This window comes from Myotis myotis, unplaced genomic scaffold (assembly GCF_014108235.1).
Source record: "Myotis myotis isolate mMyoMyo1 unplaced genomic scaffold, mMyoMyo1.p scaffold_m19_p_15, whole genome shotgun sequence".
Taxonomy (NCBI): domain Eukaryota; kingdom Metazoa; phylum Chordata; class Mammalia; order Chiroptera; family Vespertilionidae; genus Myotis; species Myotis myotis.
Window position 1 is genome coordinate 20,583,966 of NW_023416319.1, and position 19,021 is coordinate 20,602,986.

Here is a 19,021-nt window from a genome sequence, read left to right on the forward strand (position 1 = left end):
ATCGGCCCTGCTCTGTGGGTGATAGAGGGCAGCGCCCCAAACCCCTGAGCGGCCCTGCTCTGTGGGTGATAGAGGGCAGCGCCCCAACCCCCTGATCTGCCCTGCTGTGTGTGACAGGGGGCGGTGCCCCAACTCCCCTATCGGCCCTACTCTGTGAGTGACAGGGGGGAGCTCCTCAACCCCCTGATGGGCCCTGCTCTGTGCGTGACAGGGGGGAGCTCCTCAACCCCCCTGATGGGCCCTGCTCTGTGCGTGACAGGGGGTGGTGCCACAACCTCCCCATCAACCCTGCCTTGAGTGTGACAGGGGGTGGTGCCCCAACCCCCCAATCGGCCCTACCCTGAGCGTGACTGAGGGTGGCATCGCAACCTTCCAATCCGCCCTGCTCTGTGCATGACAGGGGGCGGCGCCCCAACTCCCCAATCGGCCCTGCTCTGAGCCCTACCAGGGGCTGCACCTAGAGATTGGGCCTGCCCTCTGCCACCCGGGAGCAGGCCTAAGCCAGCAGGGCGTTATGTCCCGAGGGGTCCCAGACTGTGAGAAGGCACAGGCCAGGCTGAGGGACCCCCTTTCCCCCCCAAGGGCACAAATTTTTGTGCACCGGGCCTCTAGTTACTTTATAAAATATCAGTTCAAAGGTGCCTGCTAGTAACAATCACCTACTAATCTACTAGTATATAATACAAGCCTAAGTGACCGTTACCTTGGAACGACCAGAATGACTGGTCACTATGATGCGCACTGACCACCAGGGGGCAGGCGCTCAACACAGGAGCTGCCCCCTGGTGGTAAGTGCACTCCCACAGGGATAGCGCTGCTCAGCCAGAAGCTGGGCTCATGGCTGGTGAGCGCAGCAGGCAGCGGGCCTAAGCCAGCAGTTGGACATCCCCTGAGGGCCCCTGGACTGCAAGAAGGAGCAGGCCAGGCTGAGGGAGCCCCTCCACTCCATGAATTTTGTGCACTGGGCCTCTAGGGTCCTAACAAACAAAGACGGCACTGACATTATCTGGAGTTCTTTGTTTAAAACTCAAGGGTATTATTACTTTCTGACATCACACTGAACTCCAAGTGAGCCCCCAAAAAAATGAAAGTAATTAAAAAGCACCAGATTTTATAATCTTTTCTGTTTTATCCAAGATAATATAAGGTAATTAACAACTCTTCATTGATGTTCCAACTATCTCAGTATGTCATGCAACTAAAGAAATGTGGATGAACTTCTATAAGTAATGATAAAAAACCAGGCTCCTCTTCTCTTTTCTTTAGGCAATCCACCCCACCATTGGACAACTACATTCATTGAGAGTTCTTCCTCTCTCTCCGAGCATCTGTTCCTGGCCCAGGCACTTTGAGGAGCCCATTTGCTGACATGGCTCACTTATTACCCCTCAGAATAACACAGCATGAGAAGTGATCAAAAAACTTGACCAGATATACTGAAGAGAAACAATAATTTAAGTATAACTAATGCCGAAACTGAAACAGAATTAGTGAAGAAAAAATATACTAGAACTTAAAGAAAAATTATAAATAGTATTTCTACTGCGACCAGGGAGGAATGGTATTTTTTTTTTTTTTTTAAAGAGAATGCTGCTCTAAAAAGAGAGTGAAAAATATGTTTGAGGGAGGGGAAAAACAAAAATGCCAATAGAACCAAATAGAGGTACTGAGTAGGAAAATATACAACCAATTAGTGATTTAGAAAACCAACCTAAGAAATGTCTTCATAATGTATACTGAATCTGAAAACACAGAAATCATGAGAAAAAGATGAGAGAAGTGGCCAGAATATTCAATATCTGTAAAATAGGGTTTTCAGAACAAGAAAAGTTAATAAATATAAATAAGAAATTTTAAAAAGTGGGTGGGAGAAGAAGGAAAAAAAATAAAATGTCCTAACACTAAATAGTATCTTGAGTCTTCATTATCTAATGGCTCTGAGAAGTACTGGGGCAGAATCCCAGTGGGGGAAAGCACACACATACATATATAACTCTCCTGGTAAAATAACTCAATTTCAAGAATAAAAATTTTTAAGCTCCAAAGACGGGGTATTTTTACTTAATTTTATTTGAAATAAAAGGAAAGAGACTTAGACTGCTACTTATTTCATCAGTAAAAGTAAATGCCAAAAGTCAATGGAGCTATGTTCACAAAACTCTGAACGTTTTGTAGCCAATTTATTATTCATAGACAGGGGTAAAAGGAAGACATTACTAGATATGCTCTGATTTGGAAAGTAAGCCATTCACTCTGAGGTAGGTTATATAAAGTAGTTTAGCTAAATAAAAAATGACTCAGAACAAAGACCTCAAAAAAGGAGAAAATACCACACACACACACACACACACACACACAGCTGGTGTGGCTCAGTGGTTGATCATCCACCTATGAAGAACCAGGAGGTCGTGGTTCGATTCCAGATCAGGGCATATGCCCGGGCTGCAGGCTCAATCCCCATTGTGGGGTTTGCCAGAGGCAGCCGATCAATATTCTCTCTCATCATTAATGTCTCTCTCTTTGAAATCAATAATATAAAAAAAGTGGCAAGCAATATACCAGTATTAGTTAAGTGTCAATATAGGGATTCCGTTTAACATAAAAAGAATTCTTTAAATAGATAAACACAATATAATTTTTAAAATTAAGAATAACATCTCAAATTATTACAACAAAATCTTCGGTGAAGTAGAGTAAAATATGTTAAATTAAGATCAAGTGTGCTTGTGGAGGGAGCAATTTGTAATACTCATAAAATTTTTATATCAACTAGTGGCCCAGTGCACGGATTCATGCACGTTGAAAGTAAATTAATTAGAAGAAAAATTCGTGCAGTAATTATGTTACTACAAAAAATTACATCCTGCCGGGGTCCGGCCCCAGCATATCCAGGGGTCCCCAAAGGTGTGGACAGAGTCGGCGAAGAAGGAATGACGCGGAGACAGTGTTCAGTTGATCAGAAGCCTAGCCAGGATCTCCAGGCAGGATCTCCAGCCAAGTTCTTGTCTGGATCTTTTGCCATGTTCTCTCCAGCAAAGTTCTTCTGTCTGTAGGTTCTGTGTAGGTTCTGTCTTCTCAGTTCCGTCTTCTAAGTTCTGTCTTCTAACTTCTGTGTTCTAAGTCCTGTCTTCTAAGTTCTGTGTTCTAAGTTCTGGGTTCTAAGTTCTGTGTTCTAAGTTCTGTGTGTTGCTGTCTTGTTACATCTGTATTTATACCAGTTGATTCAATCCTATCAATCTCTATTACAAAGGTTAGGGCGTTTCTTATCTCCATTCCAGGGAGTAAAGATTATGTAGCTTAAGCATGATTGTTCGTAGTTAAAGTGATTAATTACCCGCCTGGCACTTAGTTAAGAGGTTTTATTCCCTCCCTAACTTCAGGGGAAAATCCCTACCTGGGGAAACAACCTTTCTCAGAGACCTTGGTTAAAACACATAGTGCCAAGAAGGTGAGCAAACATATTAAGAACAGTATGCCATATATGCCAGGTCCCTTGAAACAGCAAGCATGGACCGGCTCCCGGCAACATCCTATATAATAACTATCCTATATAATAAAAGCCTAATATGCTTAAGTGTCTGACCGTTCATTTGCCTGGTCGCTATGACACGCACTGACCACCAGGGGGCAGACGCTCCAACCAGTAGGTTAGCTTGCTGCTGGGGTCCGGCCTATCAGGACTGGGCGAGACGGGCCAGACTCTACCTAGAGCCCTCCTGTGGTCCCTCCCCAGCCCCCATCACGCACCGGTGGGGTCCCTCAGCCTAGCCTGCGCCCTCTAGCAATCTGGGACCTCTCGGGGGATGTCAGAGAGCCGGTTTCAGCCCGATCCCCGCAGGCCAGGCCAAGGGAACCCATCAGTGCACGAACCCGTGCAGCAGGCCTCTCGTAGTATATATAATATCCTATATAATAAAAGCCCAGTGACCGAATGGTGGAACGATCAGAACTGCTCGACCAGTCGCTATGACGCACACTGACCACTAGGGGGCAGATGCTCAACAAAGGAGCTGCTTCCTGGTGGTCAGTGCACTCCCACAGTGGGAGCGCCGCTCAGCTGACAGGGATGAGCAGCACTCCCAAGTAGGCTGATCCCCACAGGCCATGACCCCCACCAGTGCACAAATCCTGTGCACCGGGCCTCTAGTAGTATTATAAAATTAAAATACAAAATATTTTAATATCGCTATTTGCCCTTTCTCTATAAAAGAAGTGTCAGAGATGAAAGAAAATTAGTAAAATGTATATGAAAATAATATATAAATTGGTTAATAACATGATATAAAAATAAAAACATGATATAAAAACATTGATAAAAACAATGATTGATAAATTGATTAATAAACAACATAACAGACATGATATAAAAACAAAATGTGATATAAAAACAAAACATGATATAAAAACATTGATATAAACAATGACTGATAAATTGATTAAACTTATTCTAATATCTCCCTGTACACCACATTAAGAGTAAAAACACTTTCAGAGTGCTTGACTAATTTCCCTTTTGATGAAGTATTTACAACTTTAACGTCACACACTCTTTGAGCTCGAGAGAAAGCAACATATAACTGACCATGTCCGAAAACGGGTTCAGGTAGGAATATTCCTACTCTGTCTAGAGTTTGTCCTTATGATTTACGAATAGTCATCGCAAATGCTGGCATGATGGAAAACTGTCTTCGAATTAATTTAAATGGGAAGCCAATATCAGATGGGAACAAATTAATTCTTGGAATCAGAACAACCTCTCCTTCCGCAGATCCTGTTAATACTTCAGCTTTGATTATGTTAGGTCGCAATCTTTTGATAATAAATATAGTACCATTACAAAGACTCCATTTACATTCTGGCATCACATGCAATTGGCACCAGTGAGAGATTTATATGTACTGCACATGTGCGAGTCAACGTTTACTTTTAAATTGCCAGTGCATGTCAAATGCCAATGCGCATCATATGTGCTGGCCAGCTGGTCAGTCAGACGGATGGTCTGTCACTTAGCCTTTTTTTAAAAATATATATTTTATTGATTTTTTTAGAGAGGAAGGGAGAGGGATAAAGAGTTAGAAACATCGATGAGAAAGAAACATCGACCAGCTGCCTCTTGCACACGTCCTACTGGGGATGTGCCCACAACCAAGGTACATGCCCTTGACCGGAATCAAACCTGGGACCTTTCAGTCTGCAAGCAGACGCTCTATCCACTGAGCCAAACCAGTTAGGGCTAGCCTTTTATATATAGAGATTTTTTTACTGATAAGAAAATGTAGGCTTAAAATGCATTTGCTTAAAATGTATGGGTAAAGCAGAAGAAATTGGGGGGGGGGGGGGGCTGGTAGAATTTTTAAATCACCAGAGGATGTAACAGTAAAAATGGTCAACTATAAAATAAAATTAAACAAAAAGCAGGCATACTAAATAGGAAAAACAAAAAAAATTTCAGGAATAATACCAAACATTTATATGTTATATGTGAACTGACAGAATTAACTAAGTAAGAGAGATAAAATTGTCAGATAGGGCTAAACAATATGTGGTTTATAAAAGTGACTCAGATATGTTGAAATTATAGAGACAGGCAAAGAAAAAGAATAGGTGGCAATGAATATCAAAGAAAAATTCAAAGATAAAAGCATAAAACAAAATGAAAAAGAATTTTTCGAGGAAACCAAGATGGCGGCATAGGTAAACACCAGAGTTAGCTGCCTCGAACAACCACTTCAAAAATACAACTAAAAGACGGAACGGACATCGCCCAGAACCACAGGAAGACTGGCTGAGGGGAAATTCTTCAACTAGAAGGAAAGAGAACAGCATACGAGACTCAGAGGAGGCGCAGTGCGGAAAATACAAAGGTGCAGAGGTACGCGCGGAGCGGGCTGGTGGCTGAGGGCACGGTTGTCGTTTTCAATCAGGAGGGAGTCTCAGATTCTGAGCTCCAGTTCTGGGCGAGTCTCTAGGGACCCAGACTCATACGGGAGAAGCGGGACTGTCTGGCATCGGTTGGAACGCGAGGGCAGCTTTCTCTCCGAGGTTTGCAGCGGTTGCTGGGACTCTGAGAGGCAGAGCCTCTGGGGACGGGACTGAGAGCAGCCATAACTGCTCCCTCCACCCACTCTGTTGATCCTGTGCGACCAGCCCCGCCCAAGCCCTGCTCAGAGCCATTTGCCAGATAGCCTCAGGCAAAGGCTAGATTAGCACCTCCCCAGAGGACAGAAGTTTTCCCACTGCAGACACAGCTGATTCTCACAGCCAGTTGGCCTGGAGGTCAAATCCCCCTAGTATTAACTACAACAATCAAGGCTTAACTACAAGACTGTGCACAAAGACCACTAGGGGGTGCACCAAGAAAGCATAAAAAATGCGGAGACAAAGAAACAGGACAAAACTGTCAATGGAGGGTATTGAGTTCAGAACCACACTTTTAAGGTCTCTCAAGAACTGTCTAGAAGCTGCCGATAAAGTTATTGAGATCTACAAGAAATCTAATGAGACCCTTGATATTATGATAAAGAACCAACTAGAAATTAAGCATATACGAACTGAAATAACGAATATTATACAGACTCCCAACAGCAGACCAGAGGAGCGCAAGAATCAAGGCAAAGATTTGAAATGTGAAGAAGCAAAAAACACCCAACCAGAAAAGCAAAATGAAAAAAGAATCCGAAAATATGAAGATAGTGTAAGGAGCCTCTGGGACAGCTTCAAGCGTACCAACATCAGAATTACAGGGGTGCCAGAAGATGAGAGAGAGCAAGATATTGAAAACCTATTTGAAGAAATAATGACAGAAAACTTCCCCTACCTGGTGAAAGAAATAGACTTACAAGTCCAGGAAGCACAGAGAACCCCAAACAAAAGGAATCCAAAGAGGACCACACCAAGACACATCATCATTAAAATGCCAAGAGCAAAAGACAAAGAGAGAATCTTAAAAGCAGCAAGAGAAAGAAACTCAATTACCTACAAGGGAATACCCATACGACTGTCAGCTGATTTCTCAACAGAAACTTTGCAGGCCAGAAGGGAATGGCAAGAAATATTCAAAGTGATGAATGCCAAGAACCTACAACCAAGATTACTTTATCCAGCAAAGCTATCATTCAGAATTGAAGGTCAGATAAAGAGCTTCACAGATAAGGAAAAGCTAAAGGAGTTCATCACCACCAAACCAGTATTATATGAAATGCTGAAAGGTATCCTTTAAGAAGAGGAAGAAGAAGAAAAAGGTAAAGATACTAATTATGAACAACAAATATGCATCTATCAACAAGTGAATCTAAGAATCAAGTGAATAAATAATCTGATGAACAGAATGAACTGGTGATTATAATAGAATCAGGGACATAGAAAGGGAATGGACTCACTATTCTTGGGGGGGAAAGGGGTATGGGAGATGCAGGAAGAGACTGGACAAAAATTGTGCACCTATGGATGAGGACAGTGGGGGGGTAAGGGCAGAGGGTGGGGTGGGAACTGGGTGGAGGGGAGCTATGGGGGGAAAAAAGAGGAACAAATGTAATAATCTGAATAAAGATTTAATAAAATAAAAAAATTTTAAAAAAAGAATTTTTCTATTACTAAAGGGTTCCCATTTCTGTGAATGTGACTGCTCTAAGTACCTCTTAAATAGAAATCATACACTATTGTCATTTAGTGACTGGCTTATTTCACTTAGCATAATGTCCTCAAGGTTTATCCATGCTGTAGCATGCCCTTCCCTTTTTGTTGTTGTTTTTTGTTTTTTTTGTTAATCCTCGCCTGAGGATATTTTTCCCATTGATTCTTAAGAGAGAGTAGAAGGGAGAGGGAGAGAGAGAGAGAGAAAGAAACACTGATATGAGAGACACACATTGATTGGATGCCTCCTGCACTCACCCCAACTAGGGCCAGGGATAGAGGTATGTGCCCCTGACAGGAATCAAACCTGGGACCCTTCAGTCTATGGGCTAATGCTCCATCCACTGAGCCAAACTGGCTAGGGCAGGATATCCTTTTTTTAAAGGCTGAATAATATTCCATTGATGCATGCATCAAATTTTGCTTATCCATACATCCATGGATGGACATTTCGGTTGCCTACCACTTCTGGCTACTGTAAATAATGCTGCTATAAATCCCTTATCTTTTGATACCCAAACTAACCCATCCAAAGCCAGACCTCTAAATCCTGTATTTCCTAAATCTCTTTTACCTATAGTTATAATCTTCATTTTGGTAATACTATTTGTGTGTTTTTTAATCAATCTTGATTAATCTTGCCAGGTTTGTTTTCTAAGGTTTTATTTTCCCCCAAAAAATCCACTTTTGACTGTTTTTTTTTCATCTTCTTTATCATATCTTTGTTTTCTGGTTCATTAATTTTCATTCTAAGTTTCATTATCTTTCTATTTTCTTTGGATTTATTGTTATTCTTTTTTTAAAAATATTTTTTTATTTATTTCAAAGAGGAAGGAAGAGGGAGAGAGATATAAACATCAATGATGAGAGAGAATCATTGATTGGCTGCCTCCTACACGCCCCCTACTGGGAATCAAGCCTGGAACCAGGGCATGTATCCTGACCAGGAATTGAACTCTAACCTCCTGGTTCATAGATCAATGCTCAACCACTGAGCCACTCCAGTGGGCCTGTTATTGTTTTTCTAAGTTATGATAGCTTGGTTCACTTACTTTTCTTTTTTCTTTAACAAAGAATGAAGTATAGGAGTGATTTAAGAGAACTAAATTTTTAATTATTTTGTATTAAGAAGCAATCTAGGATAAGTAAAATATAATATATCCAAGTAATGGAATATTGCCTCCCAAAACTTTTGATGGCTTTCCACTGACAATATTGAAAACTTCACATTCCTGGATGACATGCAAGATCACTGAGTTCTCTCTTAGTCCCAAACTACTTTTACAGTCTCCCCTACCACTATTTTCTGTCACATAAACTATGCTCTGGCCAGACTGATTAATCTTCTGTATACATAAAAGCCTAATATGTAAAGTGTCCCCTCAGGAGTTCAACCGACCGGGAGTTCGATTACTCGCTATGATGTGTGCTGACCACCAGGTGGCAGCGCAGAACGAAGGGAGGCCCCAGCCGGCAGCCGCTAGGGACCCTACCCATGCACAAATTTCATGCACTGGGCCTCTAGTCATTACATACATATCAATACTTCCATGCTTTTTAAGCATAGCATGTCCTCTGACTAGAATGTTCTCCTGTAAGCCTCAATCTACTTAATTCTAAGGCATCCTTTATCTCAGTGGTTCTCAACCTTCTGGCCCTTTAAATACAGTTTCTCATGTTGTGACCCAACCATAAAATTATTTTCGTTGCTACTTCATAACTGTCATGTTGCTACTGTTATGAATCATAATGTAAATATCTGATATGCAGGATGGTCTTAGGCGGCCCCTGTGAAAGGGTCGTTCGACCGCCAAAGGGGTCACGACCCACAGGTTGAGAACCGCTGCTTTATCTCATCCCACAAGCCCCAGGCAAAGTTAGGAACATCATCATCAGTGCTGAAGTTGCACTGCTTATAAACTAAAATTTGGGGGGCATTTTATCCACTAGATTTTGAGCAAATAAATAGAGTCTATTCATCTTTTTCTTAACATCAGCCTTTTCCTTAAACTGTAGTCAATACTGTTTGTTGGATGAATGAAAACACAACTTTCTTAATTCCTAGATCCTTATATTTACCTGAGTGGTTTGAAATTCCACAATGACTCCATTTTGTGTATCTGGCATGTTGAAGACCCACAGAAATAGAAATAAAACAGAAGTGTAATTGATATCTGGTAGAAAAGGATGGTTTTCTGCTCCAGCTCAACCAAGTTTCCTGTATCTATGAACTAAAACCAGAACATAATTAATGGCTTGCTTTGCTGGCCCATCAACAGAGATGACAGGACACATGTGTGTGCGTGTGTGTGCGCGCGCGCGCGCAAAGCTGTAACCACAGCAAAGACAGAAATAAAGGAAAGATGAAGTCCTATATAACAGTGACATTAATAGATTAAGGAGAAAAAGAAATATGTATTGAATAGCTGGAACATTACCAAAATAATTTAATATAATTATATCTACATACCTAATTCCACAAATGAGGTTCTAAGATATTAAGGAGCCAAAATCATACAAATAGTAAATAGCTAGGTCAAATTAATTTAGTTCTTTGGAAATCTAAGGGCAGTTTTGGTTCATTTTTCCAGTGATATCAAACTGTCTTCATCAGAGTAATTATGCTAAAAAGAAGCCATTTAAATGCAAATCTAAAGTTGATTAGAAATGAGTCAATTACACCAGGAGTCACTATCTATGGGCCAAAATTCCTTAGAGGAACTCAAGTCATTACAAGGTCAGTAAATCCATATGAGCACTGTTTATAAATTAAGTAAAAATGTGCTTGCATATACAACCACTACTCTACTGAACACATTATGCTGTGAACAAAAGACATATTTCTTTTAAAAGCATTACTGAATTCATGATGTCCTTTTATTATATTTTCTCAAAGACACTAAAAATGCAATACAATGTGGGAGACCAGAAGTTTCTTTTGCCTTTTTGTTTTGTTTTTTAGATTAATGAAGCAAAAAGAATTTCTATTGTTTCTAAGACTCTTTTCCTTGGTGGACCAGATATTGTATCTACTATGAGTCAGGCACTAGGAATGTAGCTATGAATAACACAGACAAAAGTCCCTATCTTGTAAACTTTATGGCAGGGGAGAGAAATGATACAAATAATAAGGATGATGATAAATGTGCGATAAGGATAAGCAGAAGTAGTAGTCAAAGAAGAATATAGCAGAGTAGGAGGATAACAAACAAACCCTGATAAACTCTGACTGAGAACTCTGAGAACTGCTGGGTAGGGACAGAGTAAGGAGAATTTTTAAGGCCCAAAAAAGATTCTAGGAGGCAACATTTTGGATACTGAATGAAGTGAGGAAGCAAACCTTGTAGGTATCCAGGACAGGAACATTCTAGGTAGAGGGAACAACACTAAAGCAATACATAGTGTGAAGTATGGTATATTTGAGAAACAGTAAGAAAGTTGGTATGATCTGAGCAAATAACTAAGATTAAAAGTAGGAGATAAGATCATCGATCTAGAGACAAGATCATGGTGAGGAGATTGGATTTTGAATTTAATAGAGATTCACTGGGTTTACATTTAGGTGGTAGTGGAGGTAATATGATCAGATTTATATTATTTAAGATTTCCAGGTGAATATATGGATAACTAATTATGAGGAAAGCATTATTAGGAGACTTATAACAGCTTTAGCAAGAGATACTGGTAACTTGAACTGGTCTGGCAGTAATGGAGGTAGAGAGTAGTGGCTGGATATAGCGTATATTTTGAAGATAAAACCAACTTGTTTGGTGATGCTCTAAATGTGGAATGTGAGGGAAAGGAGCTGAAAGCAATACTTAGACTTTTGGCCTGAGAAATGGGTATATGTTAATATAACTTTCTAAGATAGAGAAGACTGGAGGAGAAAGGTTTAACAGAGATCTATCTAGTTCAGTTTTGAACACGTTAAGTATGACATATCTCAGAAATCAACGTGGATATATGTAGGAGGCAATTGGATAGGTGAATCTGAAGTTAAAAGGAGATACCGGGATCAGTGATATAAAACTAGAAATCATCAAAGAGAGATAAAATAAAGCCTTACAACTAGATGAGATCGTATTCAGTTAATAAAAGCTGATAAAAAGGAGAGGAGGGTAGAAGACTGAATACTGGGGCATTGCAATGTTTACCGATTAGGAAGAAAAAGACTGAAAATTGACCAGGTCTTATTTTGCATCTGGCAGACAACTTGGTTGTAAGCACTCAAAAATTATTAGCTGATCTGCATTATTGTATACTAGAGGCCCGGTGAGCGAAATTCGTGCACAGGTAGGGTTCCTAGGCCTGGCCAGCAATCAGGGCCGATCGGGGCTTTCCAGCTGCCAGCCAGGGCCTCCCTTCATGGGCTGCCGGCCAGGGCCTCCCTTTGTTCTACACCGTCCCCTGGTGGTCAGCATATGTCATAGCAAGCAATTGAACTCCTAGTCTCCCAGTCGAACTCCTAAGGAGACAATTTGCATATTAGGCTTTTATATATATAGACTAGAGGCCCGGTGCACAAAAATTTGTGCACTCGGGGGGGGGGGAGGTGGGGTCCCTCAGTAAGAAAGTTGGTATGATCTGAGCAAATAAGCCAATGGGAAGGGTAGTGAAGTTACGGTTAATTACCATTGTGCCCTCTCGCAATCTGGGACCCTCAGGGGATGACCACCTGCTGGCTTAGGCCCACTCCCCAGGGGGATTGGGCCTAAGATGGCAATCAGACATCCCTCTGGCAGCCCGGCAGCCCTCGGGGGATGTCCACTTGCCAGCAGGGAGCAGGCCTAAACTGCAGTCGGACATCCTTAGTGCTGCTGAGGAGGCAGGAGAGGCTCCCACCACCACTGCTGTACTGGCAGCCATCAGCCTGGCTTGTGGCTGAGTAGAGCTCCTCCCATGTGAGAGCGCCCTGACCACCAGAGGGCAGCTCCTGCATTGAGCGTCTGCCCCCTGGTGGTGAGTGTGTGTCATAGTGACCAGTCATTCCCAGTCCTTCTGCTGTTAGGGTCAGTTTGCATATTACCCTTTTACTATATAGCAGGGGTCCTCAAACTTTTTAAACAGGGGGCCAGTTCACTGTCCCTCAGACCGTAGAAGGGCCAGAATATAGTTTAAATAAAAACTATGAACAAATTCCTATGCACACTGCACATATCTTATTTTGAAGTAAAACAACAAAACGGGAACAAATACAATATTTGTATTTGCATGTGGCCTGCGGGCCGTAGTTTGAGGACCCCTGCTATATAGGATAGAGGCCTGGTGCATGGGTGGGGGCCGGCTGGTTTGCCCTGAAGGGTGTCCCGGATCAGGGTGGGGGTCCCGCTTGGGTGCCTGGCCAGCCTGGATGAGGGGATGATGGCTGTTTGCAGCTGGTCACACACCCTTCAGGGTGGGGTCCCCACTGGGGTGCCTGGCCAGTCTGGGTGAGGGGCTGAGGGCCGGTTTCAGGCTGGCGGGTGACTGAAGCTCCCAACCTCTCCTTTTTTTCCCTTTTTCTTAAATTCTGGGATTTATTTACCTTCTATGGCTGTCACTGGAGCTGAGAGCTGGCTTTAGCTCTGAGGCTCGGCTCCAGCTCTGAGGCCGTGGCTGGCTGAAAGCAGGTATCTGGGTTTGTTTAGCTTCTATAATTGAAACTCTGTTGCTATCACTGGCGCTCTAAGCTCTGAGCCCGCTGGCGGCTGAAAGCAGGTTTCTGAGTTTGTTTAGCTTCTATAATTGCAATATTGTTGCATCTGGAGCTCAGAGCTGGGCTGCGGCAGGCAGGAAACCTTGGCTTCCTCTGTCACTGGAGCAAGCAAGCCTCCTGTTCGCTTCAGCTGTGTGGCTGCCAGCCGCCATCTTGGTGGGAAGTTAATTTGCTTACCTTGCTGATTAGCCAATGGGAAGGGTAGTGAAGTTACGGTTAATTACCATGTTTATTATTAGATAGGATAGATAGAGGGTAAGTAATTAAAATGTAAATCATACCCCCCAACCTCATACAAGAGATGCTTTTGAAAGGAAGCACATCATTTTGTATATAAATAAACACATTTCTTTAACTATATCTAATTTACATTATTAAAATCATTATTTTATAACATGCCTCCAACATAGTTTAATATATGGCTGTACAAAAGAACAAACTTCATGCCCTAACTGGTTTGGCTCAGTGGATAGAGCATCAGCCTGTGGACTGAAAGGTCCCAGGTTCAATTCCGGTCAAGGGCATGTACCTTGGTTGTGGGCACATCCCCCGTAGGAGGTGTGCAGGAGGCAGCTGATCGATATTTCTCTCTCCTCGATGTTTCTAACTCTCTATCTCTCTCCCTTCTTCTCTGTAAAAAATCAATAAAACAGCCCTAACCGGTTTGGCTCAGTGGACAGAGCATCAGCCTGCAGACCAAAGGGACCCAGGTTCAATTCCGGTCAAGGGCATGTACCTTGGTTGCAGGCACATCCCCAGTAGGGAGTGTGCAGGAGGCAGCTGATTGATGTTTCTCTCTCATAATGTTTTTAACTCTCTATCCCTCTCCCTTCCTCTCTGTAAAAAAAAAATCAATAAAATATATATGTTTTTTAAAAATCAATAATATATATTAAAAAAACCCAAAAAACTTCAATCTGGCTCCCACTAGAATAAGCTTCAGCTTTTTTAGAAATATTTCAATTACACCAAAGTTTGAGTTAGTCTTCTGATTTATATACTTTATATGTAAGTTTACTTACATATAAAGTAAACTCTTTTTTTTTTTTTAAGTAAATTCTTAATAGTTTTCCCCTGCTCAAAAACATGATTACCTACTCTCTGCAGAATAAAATCCAAACTATGAAGTCTGGCATTTAAATCCTTCCAAAAGTGAACCTTTTCAACAATCTCTCTCCCAATAGCCTTCAACTACATTCAACTCACACTATTCTGTTTCTTGGCTATAACTTGCTTTTCCTTTTCTTGATTCTTCTCCTCACCCTGTTCCTTCCACTTAAAATGTCCTTCTCACAAATCTTGACTTTTGATCCTGCTCGGTCTTCAAGGCCACAGATCAAAAGTCCCTTCTGATTATTATATTTCCTCTCAACCGACTTCCAATATCCTTCACTTTATCTGTCTGAATTTGAAACATGAATGTGTATGTTTTATGTATCCAACTGAATCTTACACTCAATGTTGTCATGTAATAGAAGAAACCCTAGTACTCTACAAAGTAAAGAGACCAGTGGTTAAGAGCATGGATTCTGGAGCCAGACTATTTGGGTTCAAATTTCTGACTTTGCCTTTTAATAGTTCTATGGCTTTGGGCAAGTTATTTGTCTTCTTTATGCCTCATCTTCCTCAGTTATAAAATTATTTTGATCTCAAAAGTTTAAAATTATTAAATATTTGCAAAGTGTTTAGAATAGTATCTGAAAGCATAATAGAAGCACTATATTATAAAGTGTTTAAGGAAAAAAGGAGGAGTTTGTATTTTGGTTTGTAATTCCTTTTTTTCATATATAATTTGAAAGACAACTACATAAACAATTACAAATCTATGTTGGGCATCCTGTATAATAAAAGCCTAATATGCAAATTGTCCCCTCAGGCAGTTGTTCAACTGGGAGTTCAACTGCTCACTATGACGTGGGGCTGCGACCTCTTACCAGCTACCTGGGGGTGTGGGTGACAGGGATGGAGGTGCGGTGAGAATGAGGGGTATCCACCAAGCTCACTCGCACTCTCCTTGCTACCCTCCCCCCAGGACGCCAGGGCTCGCGCACCGGGGAAGCCCCCATGCTCAGGTGCCAGGTGCCCACGAGAAGCCTGCCTGCACTCGCGTGCCCTCTTCCGGGTAAGCTGGGCCACAGCCGCCGGGACTGCAGGGACTGTTCGGGCTCCCCGTGGTCTGCAAGGCTGGCCGGAGAGTGAGCACTGCCAGCCTGGCTTCCATGTGGCGCCGCTAGTCGGCCCAGAGGCCCACGCTGTGCTCTGGCCTGCGGTGTCTGGCTACACTCATCGCATCTCCGCATGGTGACTCAGGCGTCCTGACTCAGGTGGAGGGGGGGCGCACAGGGGCCCTTCCACACCAGACGCTCGCACTTCAATTGCCAGCCAGGCCTAGGGACTGCACTCATGCATAAATTTCATGAACTGAGCCTCTAGTATAATGTATAAAGATGTAATTTGTGATAACAACAACAAAGTAGGGGGACAGACATATAAGAGCAAAGTACTTTGTATACTATTGAAACTAAGTTATTAATTTGAAATAGATTCTTAAAAGTTAAGAGGTTAATTATATATCCCCCAGGCAAATACTAAGAAAATAACTAAAAATTGTATAGTAATAGAAATAAAAAGAAAATACCAGAAAATATTTATGTAACACAAAAGTCAATATGGAGGGCTTAAAGAACAAAGTTGACGTAAGACATGTAAAAAACAAATAGCAAAATGGCAAAGATCCTTTCTTATCAATAATTACATTAAATTTAAATGGACTAAACTTTTCAATTAAAAGGCAGAGATGGGGAGAATGGAAAAAAGAAACATGAGCCAACTATATCTAACAGACTCACTTTAGATCCAAGGACACAAAGAGGTTGAAAATGAAGGAAAAGAAAAAGAGTCCATGAAAACAGAAACTGAAAGAGAAATTGAGTGGATATACTAATATTAGACAAAACAGGTGTTAACATAAAACTTGTTACAATAGACAAAGAAGAACATTACATGATAAAAAGTCAATTTATTAAGAAGATTTAACAATTAAAAACATATACGCCCTTCAGTCTGCAGGCCGACACTCTATCCACTGAGCCAAAAAAAATCAATAAAATATTAAAAAAGAAATAAAACATATACGCACCTAAAACATTTACGAATCCCCAAAGTATATGGGAAGCAAAAAATGACAGAATTGGAAGAAATGCTCAACAATAATAGTTGTAGACTTCGCCCTAGCTGGTTGGCTCAGTGGATAGAGCATCGGCCTGGGGACTGAAGGGTCCTGGGTTTGATTCCAGTCAAGGGCACGTGCCTGGGTTGTGGGCTCGATCCCCGGTAGGGGGCATGCAGGAAGCAGCCAATCAATGATTCTCTCTCATCATTGATGTTTCTATCTCTCTCCCTCTCCCTTCCTCTCTGAAATCAATAAAGATATATTTAAAAATAAACAAATAATAAATAAATAAATAAAAATGAGAGTAATATATGGACATTAAAAAAAATAGTTGTAGGCTTCAACATCCAACTTTCAATAATGGATGAAACAACTACATAAAAGACTTAAACAACCCTATAAGTCAATTATACTTAACAAACATACATAGAACACTCCACTCAGTAAGTGCAGAATATACATTCTTATCAAGTACACATGGAACATTATCCAGGGTAGACCACATGTTATATCACAAAATAAGTCTCAAAAAATTTAAAAAGTTGAAAATCATACCAATGTATCTTCTCCAAAAATAATGAAATTCAAATTAACAAGGAAACTGGAAAATTCACAAATATGTGGAAATTGAAAAGCACATTCTTAACCAATGAGCCAAAGAAGTAATCACAATGAAAATAGAAAATACTTTGAGATCAAAAACCCCAAAACGTACATATGGGATGAAGCAAAAGCAGTGCTCAGAGGAAAATTTGTAGCTGTAAATACCTTCATTAAATAAGAATATCACAAATAAAAAATTTAACCATCTACCCTAAAATCTAGAAAAAGAAGAAACTAAATACAAAGCAATTTAAAAAAAGAAATAATAAAAATAGGGCAAAGATTTTTAAAAGGGAGTAGAAAATAAAGAAAACTCAGTAAAATCAATACTTCTTTGAAAAGATTAACACTATCGACAAACCATTAGCTAGATTGACAAAAAAAAGACTCAACTTACTAAAATCAAGAATCGAAGTGGAGACATCACTACTGACTTTACAGAAATAAAACGGATTGCAAAAGAATATATAGCCCTAGCCGATTTGGCTGAGTGGATAGAGCATCGGCCTGCGGACTGAAGGATCCCAGGTTCAATTCCAGTCAAGGGCACATGCCTGGGTTGCAGGCTCAGTCCCCAGTAGAAGGCGTACAGGAGGCGGCCAATAGATGATTCTCATCATTGATGTCTCTCTCTCTTTCTCTCTGGGTCAGGATACATACCTGGGTTATGGGCATCCATCCCCAGTAGGGGGTGTGGTGTGCAAGAGGCAGCTGATGTTGTGTGCTCACATCAATGTTTCGCTCTCCCCCACTCCCTTTTCACTCTATCCAGAAATCAATGGAAAAAATTATCCTCAGGCGAGGATTAAAAACAAAAGAAAACAAAATCCTGACAAAGAAAAGCCAAGGGCCATATGGCTTCACTGATGAATTCTGCCAATCATTTAAAGAATAACATCAATGTTTCTCAAACTTTTCCAAAAAGTAGAAGAGGAAAATGCATTTCCTTAACTCATTCCATGAGGGTACATTACCCTGATACCAAAGACAAAGATTTCATAAGAACAGAAAACTACATACCGTTATCCCTCATTAATATAGATACAAGAATCCTCAACAAAATACATACTGGCAAATCAAATTCAACAGCATATTAAGAGGACTATAAGCCATAGATTTAAGCCAGTAATGCAAGGGTGGTCCAACATACAAAATCAATCAACTGAAAATAATTAATCACCATGTTAATAGAATGAAGGGGAGGAAAATAACATGATTACCTCAATCGACAGAAAAGCATTTCACAAATTCCAATACCCTTTCATGATAAAAACCCTCAACAATTTAGAAACAGAAAGAAGCTTTCACAACTTAATAAAGAGCATCTATGAAAAACTAACACAGTCAATGGCAGAACACAAAGCTTCCTACTAAGATGAGGAACAAGACAAGGATATTTACTCTTGCCATTTCTATTCAACATTGTTTGGAAGTTCTAGACAGGGCAATTAGGTAAGAGAAAAAGAAATAACAGGCGAGAATTTAAAAAAGAAAAATAAAAAACAAAAACATACCCAAATATCCTTGGGTGAATATTTAAAAAAACAACAACTCCTAGACCAGGGGTCCTCAAACTACGGCCCGCAGGCCACATGCAAATACAAATATTGTATTTGTTCCCGTTTTGTTTTTTTAGTTCAAAATAAGATATGTGCAGTGTGCATAGGAATTTGTTCATAGTTTTTTTTTTAAACTATAGTCCGGCCCTCCAACGGTCTGAGGGACAGTGAACTGGCCCCCTGTTTAAAAAGTTTGAGGACCCCTGTCCTAGACAGCCCACAGAAAAACTACTAAACCTAATAAAATAAGTTCAACAAGATTGCAGGATACAAGAACATACAAAAATCAGTTATATTTTTATAGTGTATCAGCTATACACTAACAATGAACAATCTGAAATTAGGAAATAATTCCACTTA

The 19,021-nt window shown here is 40.8% G+C and overlaps 1 protein-coding gene across 6 annotated transcripts in view; it reads right to left on the reverse strand.

Moving 5' to 3' along the window:
* The window catches only part of LCOR (ligand dependent nuclear receptor corepressor), a 116,623-nt gene that overhangs the window by 72,103 nt on the left and 25,499 nt on the right, over positions 1-19,021 (reverse strand). Inside the window, exon 1 of one of the 6 annotated variants that reach the window (XM_036336466.1) lies at positions 9,712-9,856. The exons of the other annotated variants lie outside the window; for them this stretch is intronic. The gene's annotated coding sequence lies outside the window, so the exon portion shown is untranslated. Of the gene's footprint in view, positions 1-9,711; positions 9,857-19,021 lie in introns of those variants that run through there. 6 annotated transcript variants of the gene reach the window in all.